Source organism: Lagopus leucura, unplaced genomic scaffold (genome assembly GCF_019238085.1).
Source record: "Lagopus leucura isolate 7727_CA_CO unplaced genomic scaffold, USGS_WTPT01 Super-Scaffold_100012, whole genome shotgun sequence".
Lineage (NCBI taxonomy): Eukaryota > Metazoa > Chordata > Aves > Galliformes > Phasianidae > Lagopus > Lagopus leucura.
The window spans coordinates 11,298,971-11,316,056 of record NW_024962267.1 but is presented as its reverse complement, the minus strand read 5'-3'; the positions used below and the strand labels follow the sequence as shown (position 1 = coordinate 11,316,056).

The 17,086-nt window shown below is 42.1% G+C and overlaps 1 long non-coding RNA gene across 1 annotated transcript in view; it reads right to left on the bottom strand.

Annotated features, from left to right (window-relative positions):
- Positions 1-7,775: 7,775 nt before the first annotated feature.
- The window catches only part of LOC122181723, a 12,291-nt gene continuing 2,980 nt past the window's right edge, over positions 7,776-17,086 (bottom strand). Inside the window, exons 2-3 of the long non-coding RNA XR_006179563.1 lie at positions 8,424-8,535; positions 7,776-7,823 (exon numbers count right to left, since the gene is read on the bottom strand). This is a non-coding gene — a long non-coding RNA (uncharacterized LOC122181723). The remainder of the gene's footprint in view (positions 7,824-8,423; positions 8,536-17,086) is intronic.

Here is a 17,086-nt window from a genome sequence, read left to right as displayed (position 1 = left end):
GCAGAAATACAGACTTCAGAAGAGTGGAACAACCCCACCCCAGTAATACTTGTTTTGCTAACAAAATACGTTTATGTTGACTCTGTGGATGTACATCTACACAGATGTGTGCAGACACACACTGATGCTGTTGTCTATGCACCAGCCAGCTCTGGTCTGGAAGCTTTTCTAGGACAGCTTCACAGAACACAGGAGGAAATCAGGTGCACAGAACAGGACTGCCTTTACCAGGTTCATAGCCTACATGAGGTCAAACCTACACATGCTTCTCCACATACACATCTGCTGTGGTTGCTCAGTAGTATTTACATGAGCTGGACTTCTCCATAAATCACAATCCCCTCTCCCCCCTCCATGTTTTTTTTCCCTGCTCAGTGCCATTATTTGCATGTACAAATGATAAAGACCATGCTGCAGGCTATATTCTACTCTCCAATCATGGTTAGCTTTCAACAACTACATGTAAAAGGTAAAGCACTTGGAAATCAGTATTTCAACTTCATGCAGTCAGTCCTTTCACTTTCACTGGTAATCAGTCCTTTCATTTTTATCAGTATTTAATTCTATAATATATCACTATAAAGCTACACTAAAGCAGTAAAGAGCAGTTTGACCCATATTAAGAAAACTCTGAATGAAGCATACATTTTCACATACGCACACGCTCATTCTTTAATACCAATCCTTAGTCTTGATTACTTAATTTCCAAAATTTATTTTAAATGCATTATCTGGGATAAAACTTTAGCTTAATTCCAGTTAATTTTTTTTCCCTGGATAGAAAGTCTTGACATTTATTTTTCAAATGTTTTCTGTAAGGATCAACAAAGTAGAGAACAGCTAGTGCAATTATGAAAGTAATGACTGAAAGTCCTTAGGAACAAGAACTGATCCAGAAAAGGTCTTGATCCAAGAAACAGTTTCAATCACTTTGCAAAATCCCAGAGACTGAGACACGTTTTATTGACCTGTAACACTGCCACCAACTTGACAAAATATTTTCAAACTGGATCAAGCTGGAGGCTGCTATTTTACAAACAATACCATATATATATTTTTTTCCTCCAAAGGAATATAGCAAACTGTATGATATCTCTGAGACAAGGAAATATTCTGACCTTTTTTTCTTTCAGAATTCCTATCTTAGTGACCCAGCAATAAATGTATTTTTGAAATGTCAAATTTGTTTCCATGGTAACAAGAAATGTCATTCCTGGAGATGATGTTCAATACAAATGTGAAGAGTTGAAGGCTATTTAACATGTTTTCAGTTGCACCTATTCAACAATGGCTGTTGTACTTTAAAACTCAATAAAGAAATTAAAATATATTTATCAAAAGTTGATCTCTAGCAAAGTGACTTTTAGACCTCACATTATTGCCTGCAACAACATTCACTAATGAGAAGCCCCTGCAAGTACTTATATGCTGGTGGAGTAGAGAAACGTTTTCTATTGTATCGACTGCCATTACTAAGTTCTCTCTCCCAAGGAAAAGGAGAGGTTCCATCTTCCATTTCTACCCAAATCTCATCTGCATGAATAGACAATGGAGGTGGAGGGAGGGAAAAGACAAAAAAAAAAAAAAAAAAAAAAAAGATGATCAAGGCAGGTGAAGAGACAAAACTGCTTTCATGCATGTGTAAGAACAGAAGGCACATACTCATACTGGGATCCACTCATCTAGCCTACAAAGAGAGTACACATAGATACATGCACAGATATGAACCCAACTGACGACTAGTCAGAAGTCATCCAGCAGGCTTTGTGTTCTACCCACCTGCAGCACAAAATTCCCCCACCAGTCCACCCTGACCTCAGAAAGGAGCGTCAAATTGTTGCAGATTGCAGTGGAGCTGCCAAAGTCACAGGCTGGACAGTTTCACGCTGTGCCACCGCACCCAGGTTGATGCAAGACACCAGGGCAAGCCCCAGAGACAGTAGCCTGGGGCCTAAGAGCAGGTTGGTCTGCACTGTAAGCAGCCATGCTGTGAGCAGCTGTGAGCGCTTGACAATGCCATCTGCATTGCCATCTCAGAGAGCTGCTGCTGCCCAGACAGTGGAGGAACGGGGTCTGCCTCAGCTCAAAGTGAGCCAGGAAATATAAAGAAGGAATGGCTGGACAACAGCAGGACTACTCACACCACATCCTCTGCTCACAACCCAGAGCCACAGTGCAGGTCTGCAGGGGAAGGTGGGATCTGGCTGCCAGCGCCACAGGGCTTGCCGCTTGCCTTCCGCCAGCCAGTGAGAGGAAAGCCCCCAGGAAGAAGAAACATCAACCCTGCCTGCTCTGAAATGGCTCTGCATCACAGCTCTCAGGGACTGCTCTAAAGGGTAAAAACAAGATAAATTGTTCCCCACAGACCATAAATAATACATGAACAATTAAGTCTCTCTTTGTGGATGCTTCATCAAATATTAATCCATTTTTATTTTCATAAATTTTACAATTTACAAGTTGTTGTTGTCTTAATTTTGTGTTAACAAGACATCTGAAGCTGATGAAATTTAGTTTTAGGTAAAAATACGATCAACATTGAAATAAAAATTGAGTAAAAAAAAGGAATAGGATTTCCCACGTTTGCAGTCTCAGATATCATGGGTTATTGCCTAAACAGGAAGGAAAGAGATAGTTCTCTCTGTGAAAAAGTGATTTTCAAGTAGTTTTATTTCATGAGTAATTAAAGACTAAGTAATAGGATTAGTAGTCCTTTATTACTCTGCTATCTGAGCATATCCACTGCATAAAGAATCACAGAAAAGCCCCAAAACCTGTGAATAAACAGAGTTTATTCTAAAGAACAAGAAACTTGGAGGACACGGATCACTCATATCTTTCAAGATCTTACCTTACTGAGGTAGAACCTCTGAAGGGAGAACTCAAGAATAATTAGATTTATTACATTTTAAGGCTGTGCATAGAGAAGCATAAATACATCACCATCCATATATGTGATAGTACAGCAGTGGTGGAAACCACACGCCACTAGGGCCGCTGAGCAAAACAGTCAGTGTTTCATTTTGTCTGGGGTTTTCCCGTATTTCCTCCCCAAGAAAGAATGAATGTTTATTCAGGTCATTCTGCAAAGATGTGAAGGAACTGAGCAGGGATAAGAAGTGAAGCAAGTGAAGGCAGTGAAAGCAAAAGGAATATCCTAGAAATGTCATAACGTTTAAGGAGCTGGGGGAGCTTAAGGGAAGATAACCAACACTATTTCTTTTGGCCTCAGGAAATCCAATCTGTTTGATATGATGTAACCACCTACTGCAGAATTAGGTTCATAGACCAGGCTCATATAAACCTGAACTGAGAGAACTGCAGCACAAAACAGTATAGGAAAGATGAGCCTGCAGGAGGAAGAGGACAGGGAAATAGAGAAGTTGTGAAACAGCTGCCCAAAAAAAGTTACCGATGGCCTCTGTGGGAGGACTTTTAATCTAAACTCTGATCTAACCCTGACTAATTAAAGAACCTCACTTTCCAAAATCTCAATATTTTAGTTTTATTCCACACTTCCGAAAGGTTGAAGTTTCACAAATTCCAGGCCAGATTTGCTAGTGAGGAAACAGAAGAAAATCCTGTGCATTAGAGTAAGGTAACAGATGCCAGGCATCCCAACAGAACATATTAGGGGTCACTTTGACTGTCCTAGCATGAGTTAAAATGAATGTCCCAAGAAATTTTTCTCAGGTAACTTAGTTATATAGCTCCACATTTTTACTCTTGGTTCAATTTAGGTAGTTCTGCATTATGGTGTTGATGCAGCAGTGACAACAGCAAGAAATCTCCAAAGGCATTAACACAATCCCCACCCTAGCAGAAACACCACTTCAGCACCACGCATCTTGATGACTGATTTCCTCTGAGCTTCACTGACCAGTGTCATTACAACAACAAAAATAGACTGTGGAAGTAAGATGAAGCCAGGGGAAATAGTTCATTAAAAAGTAAAAGCATGTGCTGTCAGACACACGCTTGCACGCCCTCAAAGCAGCCAGCTGTTTTGTAACAGGCTAATTTTTCTAAATGCAATAAAAGGGACAAAGTAAATTTTACAGTGATAAAAAGCTTGGATGTGACTGTCGCAGAGGCTGCGTCCAGAGATACCTGCAGTAAGGCACCCCATGGAGGATGAGAGCTGAGACCCACAAGGCAGACAGCTGTCTGTTGGGAGAGTGCTAGTGCCCTACATGGAACCAGGCTCCACGTCTGCTCATCAAACCCAGGCAGCCTAGCTCCTCAGCTGGAAGAGAAAGGAAACTCCCTGCTGCACTGATATTTGAGCTGGAGACTTTCTTCAGAGGCCCAGGGTAAGTGATGCAAACACCCAGTCAAAACCTTTCCCACCTGCTGAGGGTGGAAGCCAAGTGAGAGCTTGCCAGGAGCAAGGCACTGCCATGGCTGCTGCTCTGAGACACTCGTGGCCAGCTCTGCTCTGGCCACGCCACCACCTCACCACATATCAGGAACAGTGGGTTTCCCCATTCTCTGTTTTCCTCTGTTCGGTTTTCACTTACTTTACAAGTTAATTTGGAAGAGTTGTTACTGATGTTCTTGCTTAATTTGCCCTTTTTTTGGTCCCTTGCTCAGGCCTAGACCTCAGATCAATATCAGACTCGAGCCATAGTGAGTAATATCCTGGTGAACTTTGTAAATAAATAAAAACAAGCCCATTCAATAAATGCCACTTAATTTGGTTAAACTCCTTACACATGTTGAAAGGCCATTTAATCCTCCAAGTGACTCCAAACTACAGAACCAAGTGTAATGAACACACTGCTTTAAAACAGAAAGAATAAAAAAAAAAAAATCCATTAAAAAAAAAAATCACTCTAAAAGCAGAAAACCTCAAGCAAATAAGAAAGCTTAAGCCAAATATAATATGTGGAAACCTAATATCCCCAAATTGAAAATAACTCAAAAATCCAATAATATAAAAATACTTTCTAAAGGTTTTCCTTTCAAGCTGTGGTGGGTTCCAAAAGGTTCTGCAATGCAGAACCAATGAAATAACACACAGACATGCCCTTGCTTTTTGAATCTTTGCTCCAAGTGACAGCTTTTATTGTAAACTTTTGTTTAGAAACACCAGATTACACGATAAGGCTCTTCCAAAAGAGGTTATGTAAAAGACACTGAGCAATTGCTCTCCAGCAATATTAGAAATAGCACAGAAAGGAATTGCCTTGATACACAGCAAACATCACTTTGATTATGACTAGATGGAATAAAGAAATATAAAAGTAGCTTTGCACTGGAACATGCCTCGTACGGGAAGCCACGGAACCTCTTTCTATGAAGACGGTTTTAACAGCAAACTGCATGTACCAACTACTGCTACCCTTGGCTTCTGGGGCTTGGGGACAGGCAGAAGCATTCGCTCAGAGCATGGTCCTGTCCCTGCGACCCTGCAATGGCCTGTCTGTAGGCTTGGTGCTCAAGTCTCCACACTGGAGTGCTCCTAACTTGGGAGCCTTGTGGCCTGGGCCACCTAGAACAGACATCAGTGGGTAACTTACTAGGGCTTGGGTCGTGAAAATCAGCACGCGGTGCAAGAGAACTGAGTCACCACCTACACACTAGAAGAGACGGGTCTCATGGAACAACATCAGCAGTCACGTAACTGAAACTATAAATACACGCACATGTTCAGACACACAAAGAGCTCAATTCAATTATTAATTCTGTCATTTCTCAGCTTTGAAGGCCTTGATTTTTTGACCTGAACACCTCCTTACCAGATTTACGGGGTGTAAACGTCATTTACCGTCACTCGTAAATTTACAATACATTCTGGATCCAACACCTACTAGCTGATTCACTGCCAAAAGACAATATTTTTGTATTAAATGTGATGAAAAAACGTTCAGCTCCATAAATACATACATATAGAGGGCTTTCTTTTTTCCCTCTTCCTTTCTTTAAAGCAGCTCAGTGTGGAAAGATGGAACTTGGCAAAGAAAGAGTCTTCAAACAAGAACAGCCTCTGCACATTTGTGGTGAAAACCGGGTTTGATTTGATCCAGTTCTAAGTGTTTTAATATCACACATTGGGCACAGCGTTCACACTGTGCCATTCTGAAGTCATTTTCCAAGTCCTACTAAGCAGGGGCTGCTGCACAGCACATGCTTTTGCTGCACAGGAACACACATCTCCCCAGGAGCAGCACTGAAGGCAGAAGGCTTCTCCTCAAGCGCGCGCTGCAAACCGCGCAGCTGAAAACCTCGCGCTCCCAGCAAAGGAAGAGGTTTTGGCACCCATCTGTCCCAGAATGCAAGGACCACATTTTAAGTGGGAGGGGAAATGATCAAAGATGTGAGAGAAACTGAGAGCTGTCTGTTTATTATTTTTTACATTTGGAGACTGGTTCAGATACGCCTTTCTCTCAAAGCTTCTCTCACCAAGGACATTAGGCACCCACACGCGGCCCAGGAAGACTATATGTCTATACTGTCCAAATGGAACTGCACACAGAACAACAGCCTCAGGAGCACTGCTGCCCCGTTAGGAACAGCTTGAGTGAGCCTTGCCTATGCAGGTGGCATAGGGAACACCAAGAACATCAGAATAACAAGTGTGGAGGATCTACAGGCTTAGCAAGAGTTGATGTTCCTGAACACTACATCCAGGTTTGTGGCCCTTCTAACAATGAGAGCTACACAAGAAAAACCCTCTGAACAAACCAGTCACTGCAGAACAGCTGCAGCAGTCTCTCCCTGAACTGCTCCACAGCTCTCACTGCACTGCCAGGCAGGGAGCCCCTTGAGGTCAGGTTCACCACATCCTGCTCTCTGCAGCGTGCTTGCAGCTTGAGTTGTGCTGCAGGTCCTGAGGGACAGGAGACATTTCTGACTCTCTGGTGGCTGTTTGCCTTGGCTTTCAGAGGAGTGGCCCCTCTCTCTCTCTCTCTCTCTCTCTCTCTCTCTCTCTCTCTGCAAAAGACACACTTCCCAACATATTAAGCTTTTCCATGTTATATTTTTCCTTGTAGTTAATGAGTTTCTATTGTCTTCTCATCAATGATTTATTCATTAAAACAAGGCTTGCGTGAAATGCAGGAAATCCAACTTGCCTACAGTGTGGTGGTATGAGCGGGGCAGCAACCACGCTCATTTCCAACAGTAGTGCAGGGTTCTGCAGGGTCCCAGCAATAGGCCTACAGCCACTGTTGGCACCACCATGTGTAGAGGCAAACCCACCAGCCAGGCTGCACAGAGCAAAAAGGCTTTCATTAGCAAGAAGTCCAGCTCCTCCTCCCTAAAACGGGAACAGAACATAGCAACCAACCAATCATTTATGCCCCTTGCTGCATGAGCTCTGTGAAGCACGGATTGATAACTCTACACTAGGTCAGCTACACCTTCAGCCCTGCTCCTGCAACAGCCTGAGGTGAAGGCCATGCAGCTGTCCCCCCGGATGTAGACTGGGGGCTGCAGCAGGCCTGGTCCTACAGGTGGGGGCCCACAGCCTTCAGAGGTTGAGTTTCTTCAGAAACAAGATGGAAGATGGGATTAATAACTCCGCTTTTCTCCTCTTTGCAAAAGTAAGCCACAGAAATTTGCAGTCTGCTCAAAGTTGGTCTGCTACACAGCTGGGAACTGATCTCTTATCTCAAGTGCCAGGTTAGTGCCTGAACCACAAAAGCCTTCTTTCCCCCACTCCTTCAACATGCAAATGGAGCATAATTGTATAGGCATGCTTACCATAAACAATGAGCAGAACTTGGCATCACGCAAATGGGATTTTTATTAGCCAAATATTTCTTTGGTAACCAGGTCAAACAATCACGTTCTCTTTTGTTTCCTGTTATGAAATGAAACTGAAAAAATATGCCACTTAAAAAAAGTAAAATAAGAAGAAGCCCAAGCAGTCCTTTTTTCATAAGGAAAACAATATCCTTAACGCAGAATAAACCACATTTTATGAAAAGAGGTCATCTTGGGGGGAGGGAGAGAAACAATTGAAAAGAAAAAAAAAAAAATGTGGCACAAGAGGGAATTATGAATCTTTTTTTCTTATGGAAAGTATTTACATGTTTATTTTAAGCCTAACATAAATGTAAATATTTTAAACAAACAAAAACACACCAGTGGTAACAATAGAGTATTGTTTGTGTGTGTTTTTGTTTTTGGGGTTTTTTTTTTGTTTTTAAGTTGAATAAAAACTGCCAGGACAGTGCATGTATATTTTTAAACATGCTGCTTCAAAAAGCAGGATGCAAGGGATGTTGCATCTTTAATTTTTCTGTTAATTATGGATTGAGCATTGTTGTGAGTCTTGTCCTCAAAACCCAGCTCAGAAAATAAGAGCAGATGCTCATACCCAGGTTTGGCTCATGTGGGAATTGAACAGAACATATTGGTTTATAATTAATGTAATTTGTTGGATTATCTTTTGTGAAGGAGCTAAGGTAAACAACCTTGCAGCATTGTAGTGAAATTCTTCTGCGCTCAGAGCCTCTGTACTTGATGGAGGATGGAAAAAAAAAAAATCCACCCTTCCTCCTGGATTGCAGGGAGATTTGGAAATGTCTGTCAAATTCAAACATATTTTAATTAACTCAAAGGAAAGAATTAGGCTACAGACCCTAAAGCAAATTACAAATAGTGTTTAAAATCTGAGCTAATGATTCCCCAATTGACTACTCTGATTAACAGAATTCTCTTCCCTAGTTTGCTGTAATTTTGTTATGGGGCAAAGATGGAGGAGGAACATGCTTTCCTGCCCTGAAAACAGACAAATTTACTGATCCAAAAGACTGCTCATATGGCTGGCACTGCTGACTAGCCACACAGGGCACCAGCAGCTATGGCACCAAGTGGCAACTTAAAGGGAAAAAAAAAACTAAGCATGATTTCAAAAACAACAACAACAAAAAACCCACCGCTCTCCAAGATTACTCAGGGCCTTAGTTGGCATTAATAAACAGTGCTTTAGTCTTCAGGAAAAAAAATAAATCCAAATTACTTGCGCCAGAAGGAGTGTAATAGTTGCAGACGGATCGGCCAAAAGCTGGTTTGGGCGACCCTGGACAGAAGCACTCATCCCTCCCTAAATTTGCACAGTAACCCTTAGCTCTGTTTCTCCATTTTTCACAAAACAAAAAAAAATCTGAAGGAACTTAAGGAGTCAGTTCCAGCTTGCTGTCTTTTCAGGCTCCCACAGAACAATATGGTTAATTTTTTTAACCTGTTGTAATTTCCCCTGCCTTCAAAGCCCTCCCAAGGCTGCCATGCTGTACCCAGGATGTCAACACTGTGTCTGGCTTTGGCTGTGCTGCCAGGTGTGCAGGAGGTGTCGGAAAGCTGAGCAATGTGCTACAGATCCTTTGCCTTAGAGGGCTTCAACAGTAAGCACTTGCTTCATTTAGGCCTCATAGTTTATACGGGTAACAAGATTCCTTGTTCTGTCTCCATCCAGAATGCACAATCCCTAGGAAAACCAAGAAATCAAAGAGCTTGGCTTTGGCCAATACTGTCCTCCAGCTACAGAAACAGGAGTGGTGAGAGCAGCCACCAGCGTGCAGGGGATGGGGCAGGCGGCGAGTCACTACAGCACTGCCCTGGGACCCCAGACTGCAGCAGGTCGTGGCAAGTACCACAAGCACCCCAGGGGCTGGAAAGCACGGCATCACCCCAGGGCACCTGCTGGCATCCTACCGTCAGGATGAACTGCAAGCCATCACTTACATCACAGCTGGGAGATGGGAAGGGGACAGAGGTTTATACAAAAGCAGCACACCAGCAGTTTCATCTGCTCTTCAAAGACAAAGAATAAAACCAAGAATTGGGTGGATGTTATTTCCTCACTCAGGAGCACCATGAGTAAGTGCTCCTAATTTTCAGTAACATGCTCATTCTCTTCCCATGGAATGAAAAAGTCTTAGAAATTAGACATACATTTCCACACCAGTTTAATTTGTTTACAGGTTTCATGAAGACTTGAGTGTTTTCCCCAGCTGTGTTGGTTATGGGCTGTCCCTTCTCTAGCTCTGCCTTCCTGAGAAAAGGCACCCCAGAAAGCACATTCACATGACAGGCATGCAACATATTAAATAGTTTGTCTGCCAAAGGTTTTGACTCTTAAAATAAGAAGTCAGCTGCTCTCCAAGCTGCACGTGCAGAATATTTATGGTGAACAATTTTTCCTGGGTACGCAGCACTTCAGCAGCATTCTGAGAGAGTTTGGGACACTCGCACAAGTTTTAAGTCTTAGATGAAGTTGATTTCCAACTCAGAGATGTACATTGCTAATGAGCCACAGCTGATATAGTAGTAGTTCCATTCCATATTCACAAGAACAATGCTCATTCATGTGTAATGAATCTTATCAGATTGGTAACTTTATCTCGAATATCATGTTCAAATTTTCATATCCTTATAAATTAAGAAATACTAGAATGAAGTGACCAGATGTTCAAGTCTCTTCTATAGCACGTTCATTACCAGGCACACATTTAAGATGCATGCAAGTCTGCCAGGACTTTGCAGAGGCTCAGCAGTCAGTGCTCTCAGTGTGTCATCTGGTATCGCTAGCACAAAGTCCTCAGCACTTCAGCCCAGAATAAACTTCTGCCTCCACCAGTGCCATGTCTGAGGATCCTAGCACACTGCTGTGTCTCCATGGGCTCAGTAAAGACACAAGACTGTTTCTGCTTTCAAGTCAGGACTGGACAAAGAGAGGAAAGAGGGAGATTCCAAAGGAGAAGCTGGGGAAAGATCTTGCCTTACAAGAAGGAGCTGCTGCTTAACTCACAATCACTACGTAACACTACATGCATCAAAGGACCAAAAGCTCCTACAACTTCATTTTTCATGTAAAGCAGGTTTTTGTTCTACATTAGTTGACCACTAGCACTAGCTGTTGGGCCTTGAATCTCTCTGCCTTTGCAGCACTAACAATCACATCTCTGCCTTTCAGCACGGTTGAGAACATAAACCCGTAGCTTGATAAGCTTAAGTACTCAGATACTAATAGCAGTGAAATGTCTGCACACAGAGGCAGGCTTTCCCTTTGATAGCTTACTATGGTTTCTGAAAGATGCAGAATGCAACTCCAGTGATTATAATTAATCAGAAATGTAAGAACAAACACACTGGTCCTTGTAAGTGACAAATACTGAGGACTGCTCTACCGAGTATTTTAAATCACTTACTGCTCTTCTGTTTTAATGTCAACATACAACATTTTCTTTTCAAATTTTGTGAAGAAAAGGTATAAACTAAACAGGCTGTTCTCTGGCTGAGCCTTCAATTCTTTGGCATCTAATATAACAACAGAAAAACAATTTCATACTACACTAGCAATAGCTTATATTAAAATTGCATTCTTGCTGCTTTTACTTTTTTTTTTATTCGTAAGTACTCAACTTTTTAAAAACCATCTAGCATTCCCCATCTCAATTCAGTGGAACAGACAGTACTAGCACCTTCCTGCTTGTTCACATATCCAAGAAAATCAGCTCTTTTTCTCAGTTTCGTTTGTTGCCGTAAGCAGGCACGGCACAACCCCAGCACAGTCCAAGCATGACCCTGATCCTCTTCCCACCGTTCACCTGGGAGCACTTCCTACAACCCAGAAGCCTTATGGCTGGAGGCCTGCAGACACCGGAACACGCTCCCACGACAAAACCCTGCCCCTTCTCACCTCAGGTGAAAGCAAAGCTCCGCAACAGGCAAAAGAAAGGAGAGCTCCTGGAGGCGAGCACTGCTATTACAAAGCAAGGCAGGTTTCCTTCAAGGCACAGAAACCCAGGGTGACTGCTCTGCTCCTTGTCCTGCTGCTCACCAACCATCCCCATTCACAAGAGACATGAATGATGAGAGAGAAAAAAAATGCATCTTATTGTTCATGCCACAGCCCTCAGTGCTGGGCTATTCCCTCTACTTTCCAGTCCTCTGTCCTACTGTAACTGAGGAGTTTCAGACGTTTGTACATCCACAGAAAGTGCAAGGAAGCAACGTGCCTCTGTACATGACCTATCCCTCATGGTCATCCCCAGAACCAACCGTTCCCCATGCTTGTTACCTCTTTCTCACCAGGATTTAATGCAAAGGTGGATCTTGTCTGTGTCATCCATCCTCCCTCCTTTAGCAGACACATCCGGTCACCTTTGATGCAGAAAGCTTGTAATGCTGCAACAATTTGCAACCTCAAAATCCAAAATGAACCAGACACAGATTTCTATTACAGACACTCTCTATGAAGCCGATACAAGGTTTCACAGTCTCAGCAGATACCAAAAGCATTAATTGCTCACACTGTTTACTATTGTTTTTTGCAAGTATTTGATCCAGTGTTGGTTTGCCTTTTCTCCTGGGAGTGGGTGGATAAGCTTTTCATTACAACACTAATGAGAGAATTTCATATTTACTGAAAATATAATTATGTCAAATTTAAGTGTCCTTTATTTGCTGCCTCCATACATTCCACAATGGGATTAGAAATTGGGAAAGCAAGAAGCATTTATGCGAAAGGGTCATGTCCTCAAAAGAGAGGAGAAAAAAAAAAAAGAAGGAAAAAGAGAAATCAGATTTTGCTTTTAACCCCTCTGTCTTGGATCCCATTACTATTATGTTAGTAAATAAAGCAGAGGGGCATGGGGAGTGAACCATAGGAATCATTTACTCAGCTGAACTACGGAGATAAAAGTATCTGGCCAGGCCAGTCTGGTTTGTGGGTTTTCCCTATAAGGGTTGCCACTTCAGGATGGTACCAAGTTGTTACTGGAAATTTAACATTTGTTGACCAGAATGTTTTTAGTGGTCTTCAGAACTGAAAAACTGTAATGCAGAAGTTTTTCACCTTGATGTGGTAAATTAGCTAAGAAAATGCAGACTTCACAAGAAAATAGTGTTTAAAAAAAAAAATAGCACAAGGACTGCAACACTACAGTTTTTTCCATCATTAGAAAGACACAAATCAGCTGCAGTCATTCATTAGGATGAGAGCAGTAATCTTCATTTGGTGGAGCATGTGTGCCTGGGGCCAGGCAAGAGACACCATTAGATTTGCAATTGGCACTCTTGGGCAAGGAAGGTGGCAAACTGTGCACATCATCATTCAGCAAAGGCAGCCACCTCAAAGCCATGTCCTCAACCCAGAAGTCTAATCCAGTGGTCTTCTAAGCTATGTGCACACACTAAAACGAAAACCAAAACACATTGTCCTTATATACGTCCTAAGATTAGACGTGATGTAAGGAAAGGGTAAAGAAAGCTAAAGAAATGTAATTCGCTTCTCTTTTACAGAAAGGAAAGGATTTGAAAGTCAAGATGTCCCTGTTTGCAAACCAACTTACTTGAATGCAGCACTTCTCTCACTGAGCACTACAGGTATACTTACAGCATCACTGTACTGGGCAGTACTGTCTGAGATAACACTGTCACAGTGACAAAGCCTGTCTCAGGTTTGGTGCCCCAGCACAGGCATATTATGAACATGCTAAGTTCTCCCTACAAGACCTAGAGCTGGGAACAGTGCTCTGAAGATGTGCCAAGTCATTTTGAGCATAAGAGAAGAGACAGAAAATCTTGCAGATCAGTAGGTGCCTCTGCCTCCAGTTGGTATCCTCAAGACTGAAAAATCACTGCCTGGAATCCAGCACAAATGCAGAGCAAAATACACCAGTAAACAGACAGTCTGTGCTTCGTATACCAGCCTGACTTCCTGAGTGGAGTGCAGCTCTTGTCAAATGCATAACAATATCTTAATGCCCACGAAACAAGTGAATGTGATAGAAGTACAGTTAGACATTCAGAAAAGTGTCAGGCAGCCAGTCTACAAGATACAGGAAGTCACTGCAGCTTTAGACGCATTTAATGACCTTATTTTTGCAAACTTTTTTTGGGGGGGGCACTACATGAGGATGCTAGGGGAGGGAATTTAAAGCTAAAATCTCAGTTCAGTATTTTTTTCCACCTTCCTTGAGTATCCCATGTGATCACCATATAAAGCAACTTCCCAGAAGAATCCCAGTAAAAGCAAAAGCCTGGCTTCAGGCTAGCACAACAAAAGCAGAAATAGAGGAGGACTTGCCGGCACAGACACAGCTGCTAAGGAAGCTGAAGTGACTTTCTCTAACAGGAAGCAATAGCCATATACAGAATAGCAGTAATCAACTGACTTCAAAATATGCTTCATCACGGCCTCACTTTGCATATGCACATCCCAAAGCCCAGCTTTATGTATTCTGTCACTGAACACATAGGAGAAAACACACTTTAAATCTGAAGAAGACATGTTCTCCGTGCCTGCTTTCAGGAGGAAGCGGTGGTTCAAATGGGAAGCCATGTACTGTTAAGCAGCAAATTGCACACAATTATATATTTTCTTAAGGTGCCTTGCATTATTAAAGCCTATTTAAAGAAAACAAAACTGAATGTAGTTTAAGTACATGACTGCACAACCAAGCTATGTACAAGAACAAAAATGGACAACGATTCTGCTCTTTCGCTCATCCTGTGTTAACTAGCACAAGAGATATAAGAATAGCAGCAAAGCATCTGCAGACACATTTCTAACCAATTCCCGCTGTATCTCCTCCATGAATTAACACAAACACAGAAGTAATGGACCTCACAACGCTTATTTATCAGAACACCTTCTGATAGCCTTCTGGTCAAAGCATTCATAACCAAAAGTTGGACGTGATATCAGATACAAAGACAACAATTTCTCTGACACTATCTTAGGGCTTTTGCTTTAAAAGAAAAAAAAAAAAAAAGGGGCATACAAGGAGAGATGTGAGATGTTCAGCTAGTATAAGAGAAGGCAGCTCCACTAGCTGTAGACTGAGCCACATGTTTTCTCTAAAACAGACCACAAAGTATTACTTAGCACAATCAACTGCTCAAATCTAACAGGGAAGATTGATGCTGCTGTTTGATTATAACCCCAAGAGTTTGTTCCTGAAACACAAGCTTTGACTGTCACGGAATACAGGAATATAACTGATTCTTGGCTTTGTTTTAACACTATGGTTCCTGAAGCGGGGGAAGAGAGCAATATGCATTTACCTCACTACAGAGCCTGGAACACATCCAACTCTATTTTAGTCCCTTGCTTCAGGGTACATCTCTGAGGAAAAAGGAAATTTTAGCTAAGTTGAACCTGGACTACAGTTCCCAAACAATTTTTCCTCTCCCTGTCATGGCTCTGTCCTGAGTTTTCTCCTTGAACTTCCAGGTGCATTTGTTAGCTCACTGTTAGCCAATCTTTCCAAGGAGGATTTCTCCTCAGGGCAGCCCAGCCACTCTGCCTCTCTGCTTCAGGCCAGCTCCACCTGGCTAGTCACTGCAGAGGCTACAGCCATCTCTTCCACAGCTGGGCACCCAGACACAAGGATTGCTCACAGACTGGGTTCGAAGGCTTGCATTAACACAGGCATAGTGAGCAGCTGCCCTGAGCAAAACAAATTCTAATTTCCATTCTTACCTCATGATGAGCATCCAAACTCAATGATTTAAGGTCTTACGGACATCACAGACTAAGCTAACCAAGAAAAGCCATCGTATATGACAGTGACTTGACTGAATTCAGGTCTGGAAGACAGTTTCCTGACGTTCCAAGGCACAACTTGTGAATGTGTCAGACATAAGCCAGTTTATTCAGAGGATCACAAAGACAAACAACAAGAACCAACCAGTGTTCCTTAGACCTCTGCTCATTAGCCAAAGATGCCATTACTCAATGCAACCAGTTGCTCTTGTTAATGAACACACAGATGCAGTAACATGGAGTATTTTCTTTGAAAGTGACTTGGAAAATAAACTTTTCTGGCTGGAGTATCAGCTGTGCTCCTAGTAGCCACTTAGGCCAATCCTGGCTATTCATGTAGACTATTAACAATCAGATGTTACCAGTTGCCTGGAGCATGGATATCACTTTCATTCTGGTCCCCACTGCCACACGCACCTACAGAACATTTGAGCCTATTTTCAACAAACAAACCTGCAGCTGTAACTGAAAAAAAAAAGTACGGATCATTGAAAGTTTAGAAGAAATGTTAATTACTAGCAACCAAGGTCCAAAAGATGTACTTAAATACTCCTTAGAGTGTATACAGCACATTCAAGAGTACTGGCCATTCTCCAAAGGTTTATATCTGCTAAGTTTAAAAATTCATGTAAGTCTTTAAAATCAATGCTGTAAAACCACGTGTATTCTCTAGAATCACAGCAATTATAATAAAAGTGCTTTAAAATGTAATCAAGTGATTCCATCATGATGTGACATTAAGTACCAAAGCATTTAATAATTATCCCATTACAGTAACGTATTAATGATATTTCCAAATATTTGTGCTAGAAGATGAGGTGGTTTTCAGTTCTCACTTCCCTTACAAACATAAACTGTTTGAGAGGTTCTTGAAACACGTCACATCCACAGATTTCTCTGGCAGCTGTTTCTTTTTCAGACTAGAATAAGAAAAAGATAACAAAAGCAAAGCCTTCTCTAATTCCTAGCAGTGCAACAGGAAAACATCATCCTCTTTACAAAGCAAGTCCCTAGTCTTGAAGACTTGCACAGATGCTGAACTTTGAATTCAATAGGCTTACTCATGTGCATCAAATCAAGCATAAATTTCAGTCCCTGAAGCTTCAAACTTGACCTATCCAGCAAACCAAATGCAAGATATTAGCTATACATTCTTTCATCTGGCTTTGCATGCACCAGCACATCAAAAATGCAATGCATGCATGATAGCTCTTCAGGATTTTGAACACAGAACTAGTGCGGAGCAAGAAGTTGCAACAAAACAGGTTTTTCTACAACACACAAAGCAAAATAATGACAGTAACCCAAATGCTGCAGCTTTTGTTTCTGACTGAAGGAAGGATCACCCCCACTAAAGCAAGTGGAGGCAACTCCCTCCCATCCTTCAGGTAAGGATAAAGCAGAAAGCTTGGTACGTTGTGCTTTTAACATCCTGAAAGGGAGAGATGCACAGACCCTTCTCCTTCCTTGCCGAGGTTTCAGTCCTCCCATCTATCAGCTGAGATTTCAGCTCCTCATCCCTGGTGTGCGCTGCTGAGGACAGCTTATGCCAAAATGCCAATTTGTAAGCAGAAGGCTAAGCAG